This window comes from Lipotes vexillifer, unplaced genomic scaffold (genome assembly GCF_000442215.2).
Source record: "Lipotes vexillifer unplaced genomic scaffold, Lipotes_vexillifer_v1.1 scaffold7, whole genome shotgun sequence".
NCBI classification, from domain to species: domain Eukaryota; kingdom Metazoa; phylum Chordata; class Mammalia; order Artiodactyla; family Lipotidae; genus Lipotes; species Lipotes vexillifer.
The window spans coordinates 5429667-5436652 of NW_006792683.1; positions in this window are offsets into that span (position 1 = coordinate 5429667).

A 6986-nucleotide genomic window follows, 5' to 3' on the forward strand; every position below is an offset into this window, starting at 1 on the left:
CACTCCCACCCCCACCTCCCTCTCCTGAGTCCCTGCTCTCCGCCCTCCCACAGCTTTGCTGACAGTCTGGTTTTGGCGCTTGGGCAGCTGTTCAGAAACCCGAGTGCACTGCATTTGGACTTGTTTTTCTGTACCGGGAGCAAATGCCAGAGATGACACCCTATAGCGCCCCAGAGAGAGTCCCACTCCACTCCTGAAATAAGAATGGTCTGATCCAAAGAGGAAAATAGCAGCGAGGGAGCGCTGGCGCCCGCGCCGGAAAGTCGCCGCCTCCAGATTGCTGGGGCCGGGGTGGGGACTGCTGCAGCCCTACAGGCTTGCACACTTGTCTCTCCCGGAGGACCCAGTGTACCTGGTGTACACTTGCCCACCGATTTTTTTGCACACGCTGAAGGGCAAGGCAGGGGATGGGGGTCCAAGCTTGAAAACAACTGTGGGTGTCAGCTCAGCGGGAGAGCGGTCCACACCAGTGAAGGCACATCTTTAATCTCGTCATCTGGATGATGTGTCTGACCAGGGTCCAGCTCTGAGGGCACGAGGCGGTTGACATTCCTCGGAGCTTCTAGCTAAGTATTCACACTCCACACCCAGACCTGGTGCCTTCCCGGGCCCGGTGTCGGTAACGCCTAGAGCCTCAGGCGTTCTGGCTACAGAGCAGAGACTAAGTTCTCCCTCATCACCTCCTACACCTAATGGGGGCCAGCAAATGGAAGTTTCAAGTAATCCCCCTCCCACTTCTGATATCTAAGTGCAAACAAACTGGGAATGAGTGGGGGACTAGGACAAATGTACACTTTAAAATAAAGGGGGGGCAGCTAGAACTGGTGTGGCCCTTGCAATCCTCAAGTGCCATACATTAGCGTAGCATCCTTCTGGAAGCTAACACTGATTGACTGCGATGCCATTTACAAACAACCCAACTGCATCTGAACTCCAAGAACGTACTGGTTCAGTGTTTTCTGTTTTAGACATCCACCTCTTTCCCTAGTTCTGCTAACGACCGCATCTGTATCTAACTATCCAGGGCTTTGACCAACCCCCCCAACCCCCAAGCAGACGATCAGAACGCCGTCCTTCAGAAAAGGCAGCAGAGAATGTAAAAATTCCTCGAATACGATGATGCTTTTACAGATAGGACAGCTCCAAGTACTGGGGCAGGTGGTGGGGGGATTCTATGACCCATGGTCCTAGGCATTATTAAGGCTAGAAGGAATTTTCCAGATAATCCAGTCATCCTTTTAAATGAGTAAAGGGAAGTTTAGCTATTAGAGGAGTTAGAACTAGGCCAAAGGTCAAGGAACACAGCCAGTTAGGACCCTCTATTTGACACAGTGGGCAGATGGCCCCCAAGGGACTTGTGATGACTACAGCCTCACCCGGGGGTGCTGAGTGGAGTCCTGATAAGGGGCAGAGCACACTGTGACTCAGACCATCTCACCCAGAACAGCTGAGCGGTCCCGCAGGAGACAGCAAAGAAAGCCCTTCTTGCACAGTAGTGCCTCTTGCGGTGCTTATTTATAGCGAATTCCGTAGCTAGCTCCAGACTCGGAAAGGATGATGGGGGTGGGTTTTCTCCATGACCTCTCTCTTCTCAGTTCCCTCTGCCGGCCAAAGGCATCTAACCCTCACCCCTGCTCCCCCATGCTGCTGTAACTTCAGCCAAAAGCAACCCCATTTCCACGATCAGAAGCCAGTGAGCCAGATTGAAACACGGAAACCGTGCTGGAACCCACCTCCTTCTGTCCAGTGAGAGGAGGCAGAACAAGCCATGGCAGGCGTGAGCAATCAGTAGCTGCTAATTAGACACAGAGTGTCATCATTTGCTCCTGCGAACAATCCTGTGTCTGAGAGAGTGAAGAGAGACGCCAAATAAAAGACTGACATAAGCCCTTACCTCATCGCCCATCCAAAGACAGAGGAGAGGGCGACATTTTTTTTTCTAAATAAAATGTAACTCATGTGAATGGGAACACAGGCACGGACGTCCACATGATGCCACAACGGCAGGCTGAAAACCCAGTTCAAAACTTGCACACAGAGGTTTATAGCAGCTTTATTCATAATCACCAAAACGTGGAAGCAGCCAAGATGTCTATCAGTAGGTGAAACGATAAATAAACTGTGGTGCCTCCAGACAATGGGATATTATTCAGTGCCCAAAAGAAATGAGCTGTCAGCTACGATAAAGACATGGAAGAACGGTAAGTACATATTCCTAAGAGGAAGAAGCCAATCTGAAAAGGCTGCAGACTGTATGATTCCAACTCTATGACATTCTGAAAAGGTACAACTACAGTAAAAAGATGAATGGTTGCCAGGGGTTGGGGGGAAAGAGGGATGAATAGGAGGATTTTTAGGGCAGTGAATCTGCTCTGTATGATCTTACAATGATGGATACATGTCTTTATACATTTGTCCAAACCCATTAAATATACAACACCAAGAGTGAACCCACGGTAAACTATGGACTTTGGGTGACAATGATGTGTCCGTGTAGGTTCACCCTTAGTAAAAATGTACCATCTGGTGAATGACATTGATAACCGGGGAGGCTGTGCATGAGTAGGGGCAGGGGGTACATGGGGACTCTCTATACTTTCCTCTCAATTTTGCTGTGAACCTAAAACTGTCCTAAAAAATAAAGTCTATTTTTAAAAAATCCTTCCTCTTCTACAAATGTCATGTACACTTTTCTCCAAATGAGGGGACTCACCCATCTCGTTACGAGAGTTATCAGGACAGTTAAATGTGGCCACGACCTGGCTCTGGGTGAATCGTCATAACTGAAGTCCTACTGAACCAGCAAGTTTCCTTTCCTTCTGCCCAGTCCGCGGTCCTCCACTTCCTGCAGGCCTTTCCTCTTCTGAGTGTACGCCCCTGACTTTGGGACCACGCTATTAAAACTGCCCCTGGGTGTTTCACACCTAGCATCACACCAGGCTCCTGCTTTGAGAGTATTTTACACTCCCTGTCAACCTCCTCACCCTATATGAAGACATATGTTATTTGTGTTTAAAAGTATTACTTTATGACTTCAGCATATGTGTGCTTTTAAAAAATCAGATATTCTGTAGTCTAGTTAACAGTCTTGTACCAACGTCAATTTCCTGGTTTTGATATTTTACTCCAGTCATATAAGATGTCACCATTAAAGGAAGCTGGGTGAAGGGTTCATGGGACTCTATGTACTATTTTGTAACTTCTTGTATTTCAAAATAAAAAGTTTTTTTTTAAAACTCCCCAAATATTAAATCGGTGATAGCTCAGTTTGCTCAAATTCCAGAGAAAAAAAGAAGAAAAGCATAGATGGTATAGATCCAGGCATTGAGGGAGAAGGGAACTGACGGAAAGGTAGCCAAGAACTCTGTAGTGATTTGCATGTGTTCCTAACACCTTTGCTTCTTGCAAATGACACAAATATACAAACAGAATTTGCACAAATCCTGCACCTGTGGAAAAACGGAATCAAGCTCAAGCTGTATTTTACTTGGGGTGGGGGGATGATTCTATTTCTGGGCTTTGCATAGATCGTCGGGAGGATATTGGTGGGTTTGTAGTCTTTGTTGTCACCAATTTGCATGCACAACACAAAATAAAGAGAAGACACATGCACAGTTCAGCTGAGAACTCCAGACGGCTATGCTGAGCCTGTCTTTCCCAGAGGCAAGAGGAACCACAGAGATAAGCAGCCCACTGTCCATCTTCTGGCACATTTAATAGATGCTCACAAGCAGTAGCTGCGTGTCAGACACTACACGGAACAGGCTGCACCGGAACCACAACAATCTCGGGTCCAGCCAGGAGGAGGAGGTGATCAAACAGCTGTCATCAAGGTGTTCCGTGCTCCATCTCACTCCGAGTATGACAAAGAAAGATCTCCCACGCCCAAGAGCTTGTAATTGAAGACCAGAGGGGGAAATGTACACGAATTAGAATACAAGTAGGGAACTAAGAGAGAGGTGTTGGGTAAGATTATGCCGAATGGGGGCTCAGGGTAAAGTCCAGCTTGAGAGAATAAGGAAAGTTTGCAAGTAATTGGGGCAGATCCGCGGCAAATTTCATATCCATTTCATAGTCCTTCAGCGTTTCTCTGCTAAGCCCAAGAGCAAACATGGAACTGAAAGTCAGTATCTCTCATTTCTTCCCACATTAAATAAGTATTCACTGAAAGCAACTGTCCCGGGGTCTCCAGAGTCAAGTGAGATGTGGTCCTTGTCAGAATTATGAATTCATTTTTGAATTTCACAGTGTCCCTAACACACAAACACACAGAGACACACACACGTGCGTGCGTGTGCACCTCTACCTTTTTCCCTTGGAGTTAATGAAACTGAGGCTCAGAAATATTACATTACTTCCCTGTGATCACACAGCTAATAAGCAAAGGAATAAAAAACAAGACCTCCGGCTAGGCTGGTATTCTTTCAAGTGTCACCCAATTAAATTACTTTCCAACTAGAACATTCAGTCTTCTTCTCAATAACAAAGTCAACAATAAAACTTTGGATCCAAGTGGTTTCTATGACAATGTCTAAATTACTTAGTATTTGGATATAATGAGGAAATAAGAATCGTCTGAAGAAACGATTATGAAGATTAATAACTAAAAACTTTCAAATGAACCTACAATGTAAAGTGCTACTTAGCATATGAAGACAGAGAGACAGCCTCCCAAAGAGTCCCAGCCCTCATACTGGGACAGCCTCCCCTACTGATGCAGAAAAGGCTCATGGTCGACACCACGGCTAAGCCAATTTAAAAAGAAATTACTATTCTTATGAAATAAAACTGAGCTTAAAAAATTTTTTTTAAAGAGGTAGAGGAGGCCTTGGGCTTTCTGTGTACTTCTCAAAGGTTTTAAGATGCCCTAACTGGGCTTCCCTGGTGGCGCAGTGGTTGAGAGTCCGCCTGCTGATGCAGGGGACACGGGTTCGTGCCCCGGTCTGGGAAGATCCCACAGGCCGCAGAGCGGATGGGCCCATGAGCCATGGCCGCTGAGCCTGCGCATCCGGAGCCTGTGCTCCGCGATGGGAGAGGCCACAGCAGTAAGACGTCCGCGTACCGCAAAAAAAAAAAAAAAAAAAAAAAAAAATGTCCTAATTGATTAGCAAAGGGAAAAAAGAAAAGAAAGATCCTATTTCTCGGACACTATTCAAATTCTTCGATAAGCTTCAAATTTCTATTGTTGATAATACATCTTTACGGCCAGGCTGTCAACAGCACGACATCACCGTAGCTGCAGCGCAGCACTGGGCCATAGGAGCGGCAACCTTGGCTTAAGATTTTCCAGTTGTGAGAAGAAACAGGAGAAGCTACCAGCAGCACTAGATACTAGTTAGCCTCACACAGCCCAGATGCTGTCCCTTCAACACATGCTGTAACAAGTTGGTGAGATGGTCCACATTCCATTTTGTATCCTGCATCTTCGGTCGCCCTTCCAGGTATCTGGAGTACGAGGCGTCCAAGTGGAGACACAACACGGACAGAGGCGCTGGGGTGGGATCTGGATTCAGGGAAGAGCCGGGTGGGTGGCACAGGGAGGACTGGAGAGTGAGGAGGGGGAGGGGCAGTCAGGGGGCACCTTGTGGACCCTCAGGACAACTGGCTCCTGTTCTGAGAAAGAGGAAGTCCTCCAAAGGGCACTGAGAAGGGTGAGCAAGAGGACGGGAGGGACCTTCCTCACTTTCACAGCTGTTTCCATCCCGAGGGGCCTAGAACAGAGCCGGGCTGGTGGCATGTATCCGTCAACACTGCTTGACAGAATGCATGTTTGGTTAAAGACTGGCCTCTGGGGACTTCCCTGGTGGTCCAGTGGTTAAGACTCCGCGCTCCCAATGCAGGGGGCACGGGTTCGATCCCTGGTCGGGGAACTAAGATCCTGCATGCCACAGTGGCAAAAAAAAAAGACTGGCCTCTGGTTACAGTGCTAAGAACAGCTTATAATAAGCAGGTAATGGTCTTGGGATCCTGAAATAACCGTTAGCTCCAGGATCTCCACTCTGGGTTTGTAAGGAAGATGGGGTCAAGGGGAGCTCAAGAGACAGGCCCCTGTGTGGAGACAGTTTCTCTTCCACTCCTCCCCCAGAGAGCATTTATCCTATGAAACTAGAAGAGGAGTCCAGGCCAGAAACCTTTATTCTGAAAAATTCCTCTCCAAGGCTTTAAAACAAGAGGCGGGGGTGGGGTAGAAAAAGATCAGGGTGCTGGAACCCATAACTGGATGTTGGGTGTTGGGATCCGTAACCACACTATACGTTGTGGTAAAGGGCCCTCAGATCCTGAAAAAAGTTGCCCTGTGCAGTGAGGATAAATTAATGGGTACTTTGCTGAGAAACTATGTATCAGTTTCTGATACATAGCTTGGAAGCAGCCCTGACAGGAACCCACATGCTCCTTTCTCTGCCCCGCCAGGCACAGAATCCCTCTAACTCCCGCTTACCTGCCCTCACAGACAGCCACTGTCGAGCAGACCCGAATGTTCTATTCTGACCAGCAGCCATGATCCTCCTAGAAACGTACCAAGTGGGTAATCTAGTTTAAATACCATTCTCTCACCAGTTTGGTTTGTGACTTGGTCTCCTTAGGCTTGACCGTCTCTGGCTGCACTGCTAAAATCCAGCTTCTAAAGAAAAAAATCTGAGGACCAGACACCGGGGCACAGGGACCCCACACAGACAAGGTTGGCCACCCGTTCCTCTCTGACACCAACCTGGTTTGTTTTCATTGTGAGCATGGGCATATGCCCTAGAACACTTGTGGCTTTGTTTCTTGTCAGAAAAGTTTCCCAGTGACAATATTTTATAGATACAAACACAAAACAGAGATCGAAGAAACAATCCAGAAGTGAAGAAAGACCCAGATAAACTGATGTAGCAGCTCTGGGTAAACTCACTGTGGAGTAGGGAAAACCATGGCAGCTACTAAGCCACCCCAGATGTCCCCTGTCCGAGAGTCTTCTAGGACCTGCACGACACTCTCTCCCAAAT